A 19,787-nucleotide genomic window follows, 5' to 3' on the forward strand; every position below is an offset into this window, starting at 1 on the left:
AACTCGTCTAAATACGAATTAGAGGACAATGCAATAAACACCCAACAGCGCCAACATAACAGCGATTTACCCAACAAAACGAAAAAACACAATAAAACGAATCACCAGAGTGGACGGACACATACAGGCGCCAAAATAATAGCAGCAACATCAGCAGCAACATTAGCAGCAACAACAACCACAGCAGCATCAGCAATATTAGCAGCGACAACAACAACAGCAGCAGAATCATTTTATCAACGCGGGAAAAACTCAACCATATCAGGTCACCCATAAATTTATAATTAGATTAAGTATAATCGTAATTAGATTTATACACTATCATACAATTATACACATCCACACATAATCACCCAATTGTACTTATTAACTCGTACATATACTTATATTATATTTATTCGAATATACAAACTTGAATTGTTACCCGATTTCTAATAGTTTTTATTTTATTTGGCACACCGGCAAATATATCGTCGATCACCCCGACATTCTCTGATCGCCATTCACTTGGGAGTGGCTAGAAACGATTCTTTTACACATGGCTCAAGCAGCTCACAACTTCCGGTCTTTGACCAAGTATCCTCTGGGTAGCCTAAGTACATCCGTTCGAAGGCGAGCTAAAGTGAGAAGGCGAAACATCCCTTCCGCAATGATGTGCGCTGGGTTTGGGACCCGCCATGTAAAAACGCACCCCCAATGAAAAGGAACAACAAGTCTCGGATGAGAGACCCCCCTTTTGATGACGACCACGACAAACGAAATAAGGACTACGATATAAGGGCAAGCACCTGGAATTTCCGGACCCTTAATTGGGAAGGTGCCGCTGCCCAGCTGGTTGATGTTCTCGCGAAAATAAAGGCTGACATCACCGCCGTCCAAGAAATGCGATGGACGGGACAAGGACAGAGACGAGTAGGTCCTTGTGACATTTACTAAGGTGGCCATATCAAGGAGCGCAAGTTTGGTGTTGGATTCGTGGTGGGAGAGAGACTCCATCGCCGAGTACTATCATTCACTCCGGTGAATGAACGTCTAGCCACAATCCGCATCAAAGCGATGTTCTTCAACATATCGCTGATTTGCGCCCACACCCCGACGGAAGAAGAGGACGATGTGACCAAAAGTGCCTTCTATGAGCGCTTGGAGCGCACTTATAAGAGCTGCCCCGCCACGATGTCGAAATCGTGCTTGGCGACTTTAATGCCAGGGTGGGCAAAGAAGGTATATTTGGCACTACGGTCGGTAAATTCAGCCTCCACGAGGAAACATCCCCGAATGGGTTGAGGCTGATCGACTTCGTCGGAGCCCGAAATATGGTTATCTGTGGTACTAGATTCCAGCACAAGAAGATACATCAAGCTACCCGGATGTCACCGGATCGAAAAGCCACCAACCAGATCTATCATGTTGTGGTAGACGGAAGACACGTCTCCAGTGGTTTAGATGTGCACACGCTCCGAGTTCCAAACATCGACTCGAAACACTATCTTGTTGCGGCCAAAATTTGCACCCGCTTCTGTGCAGCAAAAAACGCACGTCAACAAACACAAGGAAGGTTCAACGTCGAGAAGCTGCAATCACAATTTACTACTCGGCTTGCACCCCTGCTCTCTGAAAGCACTCGTCAACAACTCGCTATAAGGGAACTGTGGGACGGCATTTCAAACTGCTTACGTACAGCTGCAACCGAAACCATTGGTTTTCGGAAACTGCAAAGGAACAGATGGTACGACGAGGAGTGCCGTGTCGCAGCGGAGAGAAAACAGGCTGCCTACCTCGCAACGTTGCGATCGACCACAACACGTGCGGGATGGGATAAATACCGAGAGTTGAAGAGGGAAGCGAGACGCATTTGCAGACAGAAAAAGAAAAAGGCCGAAATGTGTGAGTACGAAAAGCTTGATAAGCTGGCCGACAGGGGTAATGCTCGAAAATTCTACGAACAAATGCGGCGGTTTACAGAAGGTTTCAAAACCGGAGCATACTCTTGTAGAACTCCCAAAGGTTATCTAGACATCGATGCCCAGAGCATACTTAAATTATGGAGGAAACACTTCTCCAGCCTGCTGAATGCAGAGAACGCACAAAGTCAAGAGAAGGCGAACCCGATTCCTAAATCGACGACGATGGAGCAGACGTTCCATTACCCGACTATGAAGAAGTTCGAATAGCAATTGCCCGCCTGAAAAACAACAAAGCGGCAGGGGCCGACGGATTACCGGCCGAGCTATTCAAACACGGCGACGAAGAACTGATAAGGTGCATGCATCAACTTCTTTGTAAAAATGGTAGGACGAAAGCATGCCCAACGATTGGAATTTAAGTGTGCTATGCCCAATCCATAAAAAAGGAGACCGCACAATCTGCGCCAACTACCGTGGGATTAGCCTCCTCAACATCGCAAATAAGGTTCTATCGAGCGTATTGTGTAAAAGATTAAAGCCCACCGTTAACAAACTTTTTGGACCTTATTAGTGTGGCTTTAGACCTGGCGAATCAACAACCGACCAGTTATTCACCATGCGCCAAATCTTGGAAAAGACCCGTGAAAGAAGAATCGACACACACCACCTCTTCGTCGATTTCAAAGCTGCTTTCGACAGCACGAAAAGGCGCTGCCTTTATGTCGCGATGTCTGAATTTGGTATCCCCGCAAAACTAATACGGCTGTGGAAACTGACGTTGAGTAACACCGGGATCGGGAAGGACCTCTCCGAGCCGTTCGATACCAAACGAGGTTTCAGACAAGGCGATTCCCTATCTTGCGACTTTTCAACCTGCTTCTGGAGAAAATAATTCGAGCTGCAGAACTAAATAGAGAAGGTACCATCTTCTATAAGAGTGTACAGCTGCTAAAGTATGCCGATGATATTGATATCATCGGACTCAACACCCGCGACGTTAGTTCTGCTTTCTCCAGGCTAGACAAGGAAGCACAGAAAAGGGGTCTGGCAGTGAACGAGGGCAACACGAAATATCTCCTGTCATCAAACAAACAGTCGTCGCACTCGCGACTTAGCTCTCAAGTCACTGTTGACAGTCATAACTTTGAAGTTGTAGATAATTTCGTCCATTTAGGAACCAGTATTAACACCGCCAACAATGTCAGCCTGGAAATCCAACGCAGGATTGCTCTTGCCAACAGGTGCTACTTCGGACTGAGTGGGCAATTGAAAAGTAAAGTCCTCTCTCGACGAACAAAAGCCAAGCTCTATAAGTCGATCATAATTTCCGTCCTGCTATATGGTGCAGAAGCTTGGACGATGACAGCAACCGATGAGTCGACGTTACGAGTTTTCGAGAGGAAGGTTCTGCGAAAGATTTACCGTACTTTGCGCATTGGCCACGGCGAATATCGCATTCGATGGAACGATGAGCTGTACGAGATATACGACGACATTGACATAGTTCAGCGAATTAAAAGACAGCGGTTGTACGGATGGACGAACACACTCCAGCTCTGAAAGTATTCGACGCAGTACCCGCCGGGGGAAGCAGAGGAAGAAGAAGACCTCCACTCCGCTGGAAGGACCAAGTGGAGAAGGACCTGGCTTCGCTTGGAATATCCAATTTGCGCCACGTAGCCAAAAGAAGAAACGTCTGGCGCGCTGTTGTTAACTCGGCTATAATCGCGTAAGCGGTGTCTACGCCAATTAAGAAGAAGAAGAATTTCTGATGTTGTTGAATGGAACCGTTCTATTTATAGGGTGGGGCAGTGAATATTTTCATATTGAATTCATTTTCTAACATGAATTTTATTGTTTGAGAATTAAATGTCTTTTCGTTATCGAAAACTGGAGCCTTCGGAACTCCAAAGTAAAATATTATTTCTTTTAAGGGTTTTTTTATACTGTCTATACTTTTCCCGTCTACTTTCTTTATAATGGCTAATTTGGAAAACTTGTCAATAGAAGTCAGTACTATATGTTTGTCTATTGAGGAAATGTCTATTATATGTGAATAGTATGGCCTGGGTATTCTGGTAAGGGTGTAGCTCCTAATTTTGCATAGTTTGGGAGACGATCATATTTATTTTCTTTACAAACTTTGCATAATTTTGTGATTTTTTTGATTTTTTTCGACATAGCGGGGAAATAATATTTTTCTAAAATCTGTAGCTTATTTTCTTTTTCATTTCTGTGAGCACGATTATGTTCCTCTATTACTATTTTATCTTGGGCCTCGGTATTAGACAGTGGCGTAGCTAGGGGGGCAAGATATAGGGCGAAAATGGGTTTTTTCTATGGCTTTTAATAAGATGTCTTGTAAATTTACTATCAATTTCCTCAAAAACCGTATTGTGAGAATTTTGGAACTTCAGATTTTGCGTGGCTTCTAGTTCCTAAATTTTATATACATACTTAATATAGAAGGTTGTAAAAATTTACTTTTGTTCGAACCACCTCATGAAACTTGTAGGTAGGTAGATAAAGGAGGGCGGCAGAACATCCTTGGCCCCGGGCGCCCGAAATTGTAGCTACGCCACTGGTATTAGAAATATCTTCGACTACTATTTGTGTGAAACGAATTTTGTAATTTGCGAAATGGAGAGAGTAGATTGATTAGATCTTTAGCATAATGGGCTCTTTTGTTTTTATACCATTGATTACCGATGAATTTAGATATTTATTTAAAAGCGATTTTAGCGATTCTTCATTGTAGGTTGTTTCAGTTATTAGGTGCCTATGGTACGTAGGGAAAACTATTTCGAATTTGTATGAATTTTTGGAATCTTCTGATATGAAAATTTGGTTTTTGAAGACGTTAATGGGTATTCCTACTGAAGAAATAAAATTTTCGGAAGAGCTGTCACTACTGTGGACAGTCATTGAATTTAAATTAGCGATTGGTGGTCGTGAGAGTAGGTCTGCGACGATGTTTGAGCTGCCTGGTTTATAATGATTTCGTGATTATATTCTTCCAATTGTGCCTTCCATCTTTTCATTTTTGCATTTGTATTTTTTTTGCTGAGAGCGAAGGACAATGGTTGGTGATCAGTGTAAATCTTAACCTTTTTTTGATCCTTTTTTGAGCCTTTTCGAAAAAGTGAAGTATAACATCGTCTGATGTCAAGCAATTTTTCAGGTCTTTATAAGCTTAAACTACTTGTTGTGCTGTTAAATTTAAAAGTGTCTTTTTAGACTGATTTTTGGAAACTCTTCCCAGCTCTCCTCTCAGTATTTCAGTCAGGGGTTTAGCCATTTGTGCGTACGCTTTTATAAATCTGCGATAACGGAGCGTAAATCATGGACAGTTTTGGGCCGTGGAAAATTTATTATGGCTTCTATCTTTTTTGTGTAGTGCGAATTCCATTTTGGCCACCTGTTATACCGAGGAATTCGATTTCCTTTTTGATAAATTCACATTTATCGAACTGTACCTTTAAAGGCGCTTTTTCGAGAGTGTCAAATACAATTTTAAGACTTCTAAAATGATCTTTTTTACTTTTGCTAAAGATAATTATGTCGTCGACATAAACGTAGCACCGAACCCCGATGTGTTTTGGAAAATGGCAGGCGTATTCTTAAGCCGAATGGAAGTCGAGTAAATTCAAATTTCCCATTGGCAATGGAGAAAGCAGTTTTCTCAAGATCTGCTTCGTTAAGAGCAATCTGATGGAATCCACTCTTAAGGTCAATTGTAGAAAAATATTTATTTGATCCTAGATTAGTTAGAATAGTGGTAATATCTGGAATGGGATGTTTATCTGCTATGGTATCCTCGTTTAATTTACGATAGTCGATTACCATATGGAATTTTTTCAATCCTGAGGCGTCTCCTTTCTTTGGTACGACCCATACCGGAGAATTGTAGGGAGATTTCGATGGTCGAATAATGCCATCTTTAAGTAATTCCTCAATTTGTTTGTCTATTTCTTTTTTAAAGGCATTGGATACGGATAAGTTTTGGAATATATTGGTCTATCGCGTTTAGTCCTAATTTCGGCTCTAACGCTGGTGACATATGTAATTTTTTTATCTGGTTCAGCAATTAGTGTTGGGCAAGAGTTAAAGAGTTGTTTTAATTTTTCGTTATCCTCAGGACTCAAATGATTTAGCCTTAATGTAGTGTGCGCAATAAAATTAATTAATAATTATTAATTATTTATTAATAATATTTTTTCTTATTATATCTATTTAGTAAAAAATCATTTTATTGAACACTGACTTACATTAATTAATTTTTTTTCTTATTTTATCTATTTAGTAAAGAATCATTTTATTGAACACTGACTTACTTTAATCCTAGCCGCTGCATTATGTCTTTAAATTGCTGAGGTTGATTGCTGGTTAACAATGCTGTTGAGGCTGATAAGTAGTAATTTTGTTGTCAGCACTAGGTCGATGAATGTTGATTGGGGGTTAACAACGCTGCTGGGGCTGATAAGTAGTAAATGCATTGATGATGTTGTTGTTTATTCGTTGCTCTTTAGTTTTATATTTTGATTTTTATTCTTTTGAACTTATTTGCCTTATTTGCTCTTGGCACTTATTTGTTGATTCCTTTAGCACTGTTTGGTAGTCTATTTAAATTGTTAGTCCGACATTTTCAGTCTTAGAAATATTTTATTATTCTTTTATTTTTATTATACTCTCGCAACAATGTTGCTAAGGAGAGTATTATAGTTTTGTTCACATAACGGTTGTTTGTAAGTCCTAAAACTAAAAGAGTCAGATATAGGGTTATATATACCAAAGTGATCAGGGTGACGAGTAGAGTCGAAATCCGGATGTCTGTCTGTCCGTCCGTCTGTCCGTCCGTCCGTCCGAGCGAGCTGTAACTTGAGTAAAAATTGAGATATCATGATTAAACTTGGTACACGTATTCCTTGGCTCCATAAGAAGGTTAAGTTCGAAGATGGGCAAAATCGGCTCACTGCCACGCCCACAAAATGGCGGAAACCGAAAACCTATAAAGTGTCATAACTTTGCCATAAATAAAGATATTAAAGTGAAGTTTGACAAAAAGGATCGCATTAAGGCGGGGCATATTTGGACGCAAGTTTTTTGGAAAAGTGGTCGTGGCCCCGCCCCCTACTAAGTTTTTTGTACATATCTCGGAAACTACTATAGCTATGTCAACCAAACTGTACAGAGTCGTTTTCTTCAGGCATTTCCATATACAGTTCGAAAACGGAAGAAATCGGATAATAACCATGCCCACCTCCCATATAAAGGTTATGTTAAAAATCACTAAAAGTGCGTTAACCGACTAACAAAAAACGTCAGAAACACTAAATTTTACGGAAGAAATTGCAGAAGGAAGCTGCACCCAATTCGGTATGTAATATTTTCTTAACACCCTGATGACATGTACGAAATATGGGTGAAATCGGTTAACAACCACGCCCTCTTCCAATATAACGCTATTTTGAATTCCATCTGATGCCTTTTCTGTATAATACGAGTATATACATTAGGAACCAATGATGATAGCGGAATAAAACTTTACAAAAATACGGTATTTGAAAAATATGTAAATGACGTATAATGAAATCTCGATTATCACTTTATCATGCGAGAGTATAAAATGTTCGGTGACACCCGAACTTAGTCTTTCCTTACTTGTTATTTTATAGTCTCATTGCATTGTTATTTTATTTGTTGCTCTTATTTATTTAAAAACTTATTTTCACACGATTTTGATGTAGAATTTTATTATTTTTTTTTAATTCTTGTTATTTTCCACTTTAAACTTTTTATATCCATTTGATTCTGTTAGTATTCTGGTTGGTGTGTCCGTACGGACCGTCCTTTTCGTAAACAAGGATTATGTTATTACTAAGGGGCCAACTACCAGAAGTTTTTATAGGAAACGCGAATTTATTAGTTAATTCAAAATTGTTCACTGGTTTACGTTAGCGATTTTTAAACTAACTTTCGCGGTCCCTGCTCGGGCGCCACATAAAATAAAACATTATGTTTTTACTTAGCAGCACTATGTGCTTATGTTGAGCTTTATTACAAAACTGAAAACTTAATTCTATTGTTGGTTATTATGAAGCTAAGCCCGTGCCCTATAAGTGCCTTGTCATCAAAATTAGGTTTGTGCGTGTTTCGCTCAACTACTTAATAATTGGGAGAGCGGATGCGCGTGTAGCGCATTCCATTAAGCTAAAAGTGTAATAGGAGTCTCAATTGTAAGTTGACTCCTAATTATGCAGACATTGTTGTCAGCGAATTTATGTTGTGTGAACTTGTATAGTATGCGTGGAGACAATCAGGAATTAATTCGTGGATCGATTTGACAATTTCCAGCACCGGACTATAGTATATAAATCAGTTTCAATCTTACGGGGTCCCTTAATTTTGATAATATTGTATTTATGGTAAAGCCAATCGAAAATTCTAAAATTATGTATTAAGGATATGGTCGTCTAAATTTTAGCTCCCTTTGGAAGACTATATACTAGATACACCTAATAATGGACAAGAGAAATAGTAAATAGCTTTTATTCATTTTAGCGACAGATAGTTTGAAATTATGAGGGAAATATGCCCTTTTCATTCACTAATTTATATCACGAATGTGAATATATTGTGTTGTGATTAGTGAGTTATATTCTGTAATCAGCCATTTTTACGTGAGAGCTATTATAATTTCAGTACAATATTTGTGCACAGTTTTATAGCAATATCTTCACTGTTTCTTGCATTATGTATGTGTTGTAACGGATTTCTCGATAAATTGTCTACCTTGTAACTCACTCTTTTAATGACTATACAAGTATATATATGGGAATCCCAATTTTTTCACACATGTTCACAATTTACCTCAAATGTTCTTCCAAAGTTCGATTGAATTGTTTTACCATACCATCCAACTGCGGAAATAATACAGTTGTACGGGTTTTCCCCGTGATTCAAAATTCCTCTCTTGGTCGGAATGTAATTCAATTAGAAAACCATACTATATATCAACACTCTTATGTTGATGGATAAATTGAGTGCGTTTCGTACAGCCGAATGGAAAGTTGTTCCTACTATTTCACGTTATTCTAAAAATTGCTACCGTACTTACGCCGGCTGTGAATATTTTGCATTTTGCATTCGTAACAATTTATTTTTTTATTGTAATTAGCCTAAATATATCAAACTTGAGAATTGTTAGTGAAAAAAGGTAATCAGTGTTAATTTCAGTGCGCATTTCGTTTAGCCGAAAAGGTGATAAAAATCATATATGTATATAATATATAAAGAAATAAGGAGATAATTTGTATTTTTTTAGGAAAAATATTAAAACTGACCTTGCATGGATTTATTGGGTACATCTAAATTATTGTTTTGATTTTTTATGCCCTTTAAAGCATTGCCAAAAGGACCCTACTCGTCAAATGAAGAAAAAGCTGTTATAATGGCGCATAAAGAAAACAGCATGAGCAATGCGCAGATTGCTTTAAAAATTCAGAGATCTGAGAAAGTTAACAGAGTTAACAAAAAAAAATACGGAACGCCAAAAACATCAAATTAAGGACCTGACAACAAAAAAAGTTTACCGCTTCAAAAATTATAGCGGAACTTGATCTTCCCATTAAAAAATGTCGTGTCCAGAAAAGTTTAAACGCAACATAAAACATTGAAACATGAAATGGACGTCATAATGGAAAAACGTATTTTTTTTCGATGAAAAAAAATTTAATTTCGATGGTCCTGATAGATTTAGTTACTTTTGGCATGATTTAAAAGCAAAAGACGAACCAAGGTTGAGAAGGAGCTTTGGTGGTGGAAGTGTTATGGTTTGGGCAGCCTACATATATCAAAATTCCGAATATGCTATGTTCCAACAAAAATGAACAGCGAAATATACACAGAGATGTTGGAATTAGAACTAAACTCACTGTCATCAAGAAGAACCAATTTTCCAACAAGATAACCCAGCTAACCACGTCTCGCGACATTATATTCACTGGTGTGAAGACAAAAATATACATAGATATGATGAAATAGCCTGCATGCAGTACAGACTTAAATCTCATCGAGAACCTTTGGAGTATTCTGGCAAGAGACGTTTATAAAAATGGTCGCCAATTTAGCAGTATTTTTGAATTGAAGAGGGCAATTGAAGACAGCTGGTAATAAATACATGTTTGTACTTTAAGTGGTAGAAATTAAAAAAAAATACATTCGGGTACTTTCCGAAAAGTACACGCACTGTACTTCCGACACAATTTCTGCCTTTTATAGGAATTGCGTAAACCTCTGACCCTTTGCTAAAATAATCCATGACTACCAACATCTGACCATGACTGTTCGACCCCAGCTTTTTAGCAGTAATGCACTCGGCACAATTGGCAATCCATCGTGCCAACTTTTCTTCTGGGTTCCCGAATTGTAAAAGCCATTTTAATTCTGCATAATATGTTGTGACTTAAAAATGTTTACCATAAAGGTATTTATGACAATTAAGGAAGGGCTGAGTTCGGGTGCAACCCAACATTTTATACTCTTGCAACTTGCAAGAATCAAAACTTTAAGGTATAAAACCAATCATATAGAGTCAGCCGGATGTTCGAAAATCCAGATATCAGTAATTTAGGGGCTAGATCAAGTTTTCGCTTAAATGTATCTATTTTAGGCACAAAGATACAATCTCATAAATAAAACACACCCTCTTATTCTCATTGGGATAACTCACATATTGGGCGATATAAGCAGTACAAGTCACCCGGAAGTTCGAAATTCTTTATATTAAGTATATGGGGTCTAAGGGAAGTATTGGTTCGATTCAACCGATTTTTAACATGCAGACATACCATCTTAACAGAAGGATTATCCCTTAAATCCAGTTATATATATCACACTTTGATCGACATTTTCGATCAAAAGTCAACTATGGGTACTGTGGTACCTAGGTTCTTGATCAGTTTTTATTGGATTTAAACCATTTTTGATCATAAGGTGAAACATACTAAAGACATTATTAATTAATTGCTTCTTGTTTTGTCTACCGGAAACTGAACGAATCAAGTGAAATTTAAAATTGTGCTATATGGGGAGTAGGCGTGGTTATTGTCCGATTTCAATCATTTTGACAGAGTGATATAGGAATATGTAAGTAATGCCACTTTTCAAATTTTTTCGAAATCGGTGTCTGGTCACGAGATATAGGATTTCACCAAAAATTGAGCGGTGCCACACTCCTATAAAATATTATCATACCGTCTCGGCGGAAAATTTTAGCGTATCTGCCGCATTTGGTTATTGATTTATCGCGCTTTTGACCAGTACTGTTATATGGAGAGTGAGCGGGGTTATCCTTCGATTTCATCCTTTTTCACAATTTGGTTGATATAGCTTAAGTAGTTTAGGAGATATGCACATTAAACATATTCGATTTTCAGAATTTTTTTCCCACAAGTGCCCCTTGCTACTGTGATCCCCTGTGCCAAATTACAGTTTTATGTCGTAATTAAGTGCTTCACTATGGCACTTTTTAGGTTTTCGGTTAATGGCGATTTGTGGGCGTGGCAGTGGTCCGAATACGCCTGTCTACGAACTCGACTTTATTTTTGCACTAAGGAACCCACATACCAAGTTTCATCCAGATATCTCAATTTTTACTTAAGTTACAGCTTGCACGGACGGACGGACGTACAGTCACCGGATTTCAACTTTTCTCGTAATCCTGATACGTACAATCGTTAGATGAACAAAACTGTAATACTCTGTAGCAACTGGTTGCAAGAGTATAAAAATGTTTGGTGCACTTCTCCAAAGCCAGTAATTCCTTTCTTCTTACAGTAACAAGTCAATGACTTGTAAAAAAATGCCTCCTACAGCATACCCACTAGCATTCGTATCCGAAATAAACGTTGATCCTGGAACCGTTTATGCTTACATTAGCGCAGTACTTAACCTATTCTTCAGAGTTTAGAAAGCTATTTTCTGTTCCTGATTCCACTCAAAGGCATTTTTTTTATTTTTCGTGAGATCATGCTATCATGCTAGCTATGCTGAAACGTATCGCCTCTGTTTTTAGTTGTCACTTTGCGCCCTAAGTAGCTTACTTCTCTTTTGAAAAGGGAACACTTTAGACCAGCGCTAGCAAACCGTTGAAAACCCTTTTCCAAGTTCTTAAGCTGTTCATCGAGCTTTTACCCAACACGATGATATCGTCGAGGTATATCAAACAGGTTTTCCAATGCAATCTTTTACTACCTGGTCTATAAGTCTCTCAAAGGAGCAGGACTATTACATAATCCAAATAACATTACGGTAAATTACCATAGACTTTCTTTAACACAGAAAGCCGTCTTCTCTTTTCCTTCTTCATTTATGTCTACTCTACCGAGGACAATCGGGATCCTTCCCCTGTGTTGATGTTTGCGTTGACATCTACGACAACGAAGCCAAAATCACGTTTCTGATTTTGGATATGGCCCTTTGATGAACATTGAGCCTCTTCCTTTTCTTCTCTCTTCGTTGCTTCTTCATTTACTTAATTTCATTTTAAAAATATATTCTTCAACACCAAGGTTTCCTGTCTCCATGACCTCTTGAATATTCTGGCAAATATGCATTTCGCTATCGAGTTAATTCTGGCAGTTTATAGTTGTTTAAAATTATATTATATGGAAGCAGGCGTTGCTGCTCATAAAATAAAGATATTAGGGTCGAGTTTCGCACCCAGCACCAGTAAGTAGTTTCTGAAGAGTAGGATTTAAAATAGAACTGAGTGGTGTTAGGCCCACAATCTATTTTTATAGTGATTCCCATTAAACCTCTTCTTACATTACTTTACGGGAATGTCAACGATTCTAATTTTTTTTAACGAGTGCATCCACATTAATGCTTGTATGATGGTGTGATACGGCGAAGAACTGATGAGGAGCATGCATCAGCTTCTTTGTAAAATATGGTCGAACGAAAGCATGCCCAACGGTTGGAATTTAAGTGTGCTCTGCCCAATCCACATAAAAATGAGACCCCACCATATGCGCCAATTACCGTGTGAAATATTAAAGCTCACCGTCAACAAACTGATTGGTGGTCTTAGACTTAGACTTGGAAAATCAACAGCCGACCAGATATTTACCATGCGCGAAATCTTGGGAAGGACCCATGAAAAGAATATCGACACACACCACCTTTCCTTCGATTTCAAAGCTGCTTTTGACAACACGAAAAGGAGCTTCTTCATCCCGTGATGTCTGAATTTGGTATGTCCGTAAAACTAATACTCTCCGAGCCGTTCGATACCAAACGAGGTTTCAAACAAGGCAACTCCCAATCGTGTGACTTCTTCAATCTGCTGCTAGAAAAAATAATTCGAGCTGCAGAACTTAATCGAGCAGGTATGTACAATCTTCTATAAGATTGCAGCTGTTGGCGTCCGCCGATATTGATATCATTGGCCTCAACACCCGCGATGTTAGTTCTGCTTTCTCCAGGACAAGGAAGCACAGAAAATGGGTCTGGCAGTGAACGAGGGCAAGACGAAATATCTCCTGTCAGCAAACAAACAGTCGTCGCACTCGCGACATGTCTCTCACGTCACTGTTGACAACGTCTGATTGTGCTTTACGTGGGATCCTGCTGTCGACAGCTTAACTCCACGGTGCTCAAAAGCACAACGGATCAATACAATGCGTCGATCAGCGCCCTGAAAACTGGGTAACGATTTTCGGTACCAATCGGCAGTGTGGCATGGACACACTAACCACCGTGGTAGGGCTCGAGGCCCATCTAAAACCTCTGCCGTACTTTGGGTCCGGCACCCGGTTGCAATGCAACTCCACATTCGACTGGCAAGGTCAGTTCTTCCCGCGATTTGGGTTTTAACCACAGCCACCACGAATCTCCACAAAAGGCCAAACCTAATGAGCAATTCTGGAGCAAACTCCAGGGGCTACTGCTCCCCGTGGTACCAGGTAAAAATCTTTGGTATGACCTTGTAGCCGAAGCTACGACCAGTTGAGTTTCCATACTGCTCTGGACTGGCGGCCAGGATCTTAGTCGCCTCTTACGACAGGCATGCCTTACCGCGGGTATATTCGGTTTCCCCTCCGAACCCTGAGGGGGTCCCCCCGTACCCGCAGGCGGAGTCACTGTTGACAACAACCGGAATGTTTAACGTGGGCACTTGCTGACGACAGCCTTACTCCACGGTACTCAAAAGTACACGGATCAAATCAAAGCGTTGATCAGCGCCCTGAAAATGCCAGGCATCTTCAGTACCAATTGGCAGTGTGGAATGGACACACTAACCACCTTGGTGGGGTTCGAGGCCCATCTAAAACCTCTGCCGTGCATTGGGTCCGGCACCCGGTTGCAATGCAACTCCACATCGAACCAGCAAAAATTCAGTTCTACCCCCATATTTGTACAAACCACAACCACCACGATACTCCCCGAGGGGCCAATCCGCATGAGCAGGTTGGAGTTACCTCCAAGGGCTCCTGCTCCCCGTGGTATCAGAATTAAGTCTCCGGTCAGACCTTGTAGCCGAAACTACTACCAGTTGAGCTTCCATGCCGCTCTGGACTGGTGGCCAATAAAGAAGGTGAGGTTGGACCCCACTGAGTCACTGTTGACAGTCATAACTTTAAAGTTGTAGATAACTTCGACTATTTTGGAACCAGTATCAACACCACCCACAATTTCAGGAAATCCATCGCAGAATAAGTCTTGCCATAAGGTGTTACTTCGGACTAGCTAGGCAATTGAGAAGTAACGTCGTCTCTCGACGAACAAAAACCAAACTCTATAAGCCACTCATTATTCCCTACCTGCTGTATGGTGCAGAGGCATGGACGATGACATCAACTGATGAGTCGACGTTACGAGATTTGGAGAGAATGGTTCTGCGTAAGATTTATGGTCCTTTGCGCGTAGGCCACGGCGAATATCGCATTCGATGGAACGATGAGCTGTATTAGATATACGACGACATTGCCATAGTAGTTCAACGAATTAAAAGACAGCGTCTACTATCATTCACCATAGTGTGACATTATTATGTTAGCTAGTTTTAAAGGGATATTAAGGTGAAAAATTTATCTATACTTGTATTATACATTACGAACATTTTTTTCTGAAAACAACAACTTAGTAATATACTCATCGTTTGTTTATGATCGTTTTTATTTTAATATGGTAAAATTAATTGTTTTATTCTATGGAATTTTTACCTTGTTAATTTTTTATAATAGTACATTTTTCGGACTACTCATTGTAAAAGGGATCTCTGAGTCGATAAATAATTTGATCTTTTATACTTATAATGAACAATCACTACAATTGGATTCTTATGCTCTCAAAGTCATACACAATAAATTAAAACTAGGCATTTACATATTTCTTTTCCAAAAATAAATTTCGCATATTCAGCTGGGAAACGGTCAAAATTCTAAAATCAAAATTCTGAAGTCAAAATTCCGGAATCAACATTCTGGGTCGACAAAATTCTGGAAATCGGAATTCCGCAATTCCTTTGCTTTTTTTGGCTGCATTTCAAAACTCTGGTTTTTCATAATTCCGGAATTTACGTTTTCCAGAATTAATTCTGGAAATTTTTTCCCCAAAATTTGAACCAAATCGTGTATCTTATAATAATAATAATACCCAACGATTACCCTTCTCCCGCCCAACCGACGCGAGGGGCGCAATCCGCGAACGAGCGGAATTAGCCGAGTCATAAAAGGCAAGAGAGTTTTAAGCGTTGCGATCTTAAGCTGCTCAGCTACAGAAACAAAAATTTCAACAGCCGAAATTAAGAATTAGATTAAAGTTTATAATTATTAAATGTTACTTGTTAAGGGTAGATAAAATAATTTTTTTAATGGTAAAGAGTGAGTCTGTTAGATCAAATGTGCTGGAATGAAAATTGAAATCATGACATATACGGCGGAATGGTTCGTTTAACTCAAAATTTGTTCTAGAAAATTTTAAAAGTAAGGGTCTAAACTGCCTGGTAGGGCGAGCGGGAACGTTAAAATTAATATCAGATAAGAGAGATGGGCTACAGACTGACCCATTCATGAGTTTTACAAAAAATATTATACCAAGCATCTCCCTACGACTAGCGAGTGTCGGGAGATTTATAAGTTTTAAACGGTTAATGTAAGGGGAAGATTTAAACTGGAATCCCAATGCAAATGATTTAAGGCAAAAAGTAAAAAATAATTTTGAACGGACTCTAACTTATCCGAATGGACTTGGTAACTAGGGTTCCAAACCACAGAAGCATACTCCAATATAGGCCTCACCAGAGATGTAAAAAGAATTTTTGTGGTAAGCGGATCTCTAAATTCTTTAGACCAACGTTTAACAAAACTAAGAGCGCCTTTAGCTTTAAAAACCGTGGAAGATACGTGAAGATTAAAATTGAGTTTGGGGTCCATAGTTACTCCCAGATCAACAAAACTGCATACTTGCTCCAGCCTAAAGTTTTGTATTGCATATGAGGTAGGGTCTACAGCTCTACGTGAAAAGCACATCGTTTTACATTTTTTAAGGTTCAATGGCATGTCATTTCTATCACACCAAGAAACTAGGTTGTTTAAGTCTGTTTGCAACTGACATCTTTCGCTGTTTGAAGTATATGTTTTAAAAAGTTTTACATCGTCAGCATAGAATAAAACTTTTGAAAACTTTACAACAGATGATATGTCGTTAATAAATAACAAGAACAGAATTGGACCAAGATGGCTACCTTGAGGAACGCCTGAAGGAACATCGATTATGTCAGAAAAAGTATCTTTAAATATGACTTGTTGAATTCTATTACTAAGATAAGAAGCAACCCATTTTAGAAATATTGGTTGAAAACCAAGAAGATCAAGTTTATTCAAAAGAATTGAATGGTTTACTTTATCAAAAGCTTTACTAAAATCTGTATACATAACATCAGTATTCTTATTCTCCCTAAAGAAATTAGTGGAGAGATCCGGAAGGTTATGTCGTCTGTTATAATTGCTTCAAAAAGTTTAGGTATTGCAGACAACTTTGCTATTCCCCTATAGTTTTCAATAGATGACCTAAATCCACTCTTATGCAAAGGAATTATAAATGACTTTTTCCATATGGATGGAAATAAGCCTTGCTTAAGAGATGAGTTAAATAGTTTTGTTAGGGGTTGGTATATATATTTGGCACATTTCTTAAGAAAGCATGAGGGAATCATATCTGGGTCGTAATTGTATGATTGTTCTAACATATTTAACTGATTTAAGACGTCTGCTTCGGAAATGGTAGGTGCGTTAATGACAGAAATCGGACATAACTTGTGCTGATGCGGAACATTTTGTGGAGATTTTGAAGAGTAATTGGACCTAAAGAATTCAGCGAACATATTAGAAATGGTGTGATTGTCACTGGACATACTAGACTTATATTTTATAGCGGACGGAAAATTAGGAATCCTGCGTTTGGAGTTGACGAAACCATAAAACAATTTTGGATTACGTATAATATTATTTTTTACTTTATTTATATAATTACTATAACATATTTTGTTAAGTTCAGCAACTAAACCAGTTTTTTTTTTAAAGTTTAAAAGCACGAGATTTTCTATTTTTTAATTTACATAATTCTTTCGAAAACCATAAATTAGAACTAATTTTTTGAGTAACAACACACTTCGGAACATATTTTTCAAATAAGTTTACAATAGTTTCATTAAAGTGGGAAGCACTAAATTCAATATTGCCACTGTAATCTGGCCAAGTTATTTTAGAAAGTTCGTAATTAATCTTCTTAAAATTAGCTTTCGCAAAGTTGAACCGAAAACAAAGGTCTTGTGTATTATTATAAGCAAAGTTGGCTATGATTTCGATGTTAATTTCCAAAGCAGGATGATACGTGTCCTCTGGCCGAACTAAAGGATCACATCGGACAACAGAGAACATTGAAGCGTTATCGACGTAAACTAGATCTAAGAGCTTACCAAATTCATTTGAAATTAAATTAATTTGGTTAAGGCTCAACTCCGACATTTCATCTAAGAACTCGTTAAAACATGAACGAGTACTAATAGGGATGGTCGATCATCAATAGATTTCCATGATACGCACGGTAAGTTGAAATCTCCCAAAACAATCATGGAATCAGTATCATTAACCATTGAGAAAACATTACTTATTAATGTAGCATGCTGCATATATACAGATATGTCAGAGTGAGGCGGTATATAAGACAATGTTAAGTAGATATGGCCACTATTAGCGCAAATACGAATGCACTTAAATTCAATGAAGTCTGCATACGGAACATCGACTTCTTCAGATGGAATTGAAGAATGAACAGCAAACAAGACGCCACCTCCTTTTCTGTTCAGCCGGTCATATCTAAAGATTTCGAATTCCCTGTTGAATATTTCGTTATCAAAAATGTGGGGCTTAAGCCAAGTTTCTGTCAAAGCAATGATTTTAAAGTTACAATGAATGCTATTTAGATACAAATCAGTAAGTTTAGTATTAAGCCCTCTAACATTTTGATAATAAACAATCACCGAATTATTGTTAATTAGTTTTTTGTATCAACGGGATTTCTTGGCATTTTAGTGATAACTACAGGGGGCTTTTCACGTTTGTGCTCGAATTCGCGCACAAAGACCCCAGATGGCCAGAATGAGTTGTCAAGTATCAATTGAAAATTATCAGCGGATACGTCGATCTTAAACGAGGAAATAACCCTGTTGTATTTGAAAATAAATTTACGGATGTCTGTATCTACCGTTTTTAATTTCGACAAAATGTAACTGTTTATATCCTCGACTGTGGTATCCGCAGCAAGTCTCGGGATAAAAATTGCTTTTTTCCGCGGTATTACCACTAAGTTTTTATTAGTTGACTTGGAGGTATTTGGAGGCGGATCTTGAGAAGATTTCCGCTTACCGTATTCAGTAACAGTTTTTTCTGTGTCCTGAGCAGACGGAACCTTCTCTCCTTGAGGACGAGGGGATGCAAGATTTATGAGGTCAATAGCGGGTGGGGGCATACTTTTTAAGAAAGATACAGTGGTATCTTCATCAGACGGACGTTTTCGTTTAGGTTTTGGATTCTCATCCCGAGTATTTAGGCATTGAAATGATTGAAACAGCGTTTCATAACGCCTAAATTTTTCAGTAAGGGTTTCAAGCTCTCGACCAATCTCCTTGAAACCATTGCGCGCCTGCTTAAAAACTTTAAACAATTCAATTTCAGTTGGTCTGCATTTCAAGCAAGACCAGCTCAAGCCCTTACTGTCAAGAATGGAATCCAAAATCCTACCTGTCAGTCCAGCAGATTTAAGATGGGCAAGCCCATCACAAAGCCAACATGAAACATAGCGTTCCGACTCGCTTTTCACAGAGCAGTTCGGAAAGTTACAAGTCATAATGAACAAAAACAGTATTAAACAAAAATATAAAAAATGTTAAATAATAAAAGCAAAAAGCGCGATGACAAAAATGTTTATAACAAATGAATGCAATAAAATATTTAGTTATTAAAGATAACAACCAATATAGCGAGCAGTTTGAGATGCACTGTAACACACGAAAAGTAAGAAACTCGCGATCAGCTGTGGACAAAGATGGAAATGAATAAAAACAAGAAAGAAATTTAAGGAAGCAATATAAATTAACACTAACAATTGCACTATTTAAAATGTAGCAACAAAAACAAATTGAAAATGACTCGGCACAATAAATTAAAATTAGCCAGAACAGAATTAAAGTAAAATCAATTGCTTCACTAGCACAATATAACACTGATACTTATCTTAAAAGATCACTTAATATAAAAATTTTCACAATGAAGTTTTAAATATAAATTAAATAAATTCGCCAGAGCACCAAATTTACAG

At 38.3% G+C, this 19,787-nt stretch overlaps 1 protein-coding gene across 3 annotated transcripts in view; it reads right to left on the reverse strand.

Moving 5' to 3' along the window:
* Nucleotides 1-19,787, reverse strand: part of LOC126764234 (acetylcholine receptor subunit alpha-like) — a 192,349-nt gene that overhangs the window by 102,232 nt on the left and 70,330 nt on the right. The gene's annotated exons all lie outside the window — the stretch shown is intronic.

The sequence above is a fragment of the Bactrocera neohumeralis genome, unplaced genomic scaffold, assembly GCF_024586455.1.
Source record: "Bactrocera neohumeralis isolate Rockhampton unplaced genomic scaffold, APGP_CSIRO_Bneo_wtdbg2-racon-allhic-juicebox.fasta_v2 cluster09, whole genome shotgun sequence".
Taxonomy (NCBI): domain Eukaryota; kingdom Metazoa; phylum Arthropoda; class Insecta; order Diptera; family Tephritidae; genus Bactrocera; species Bactrocera neohumeralis.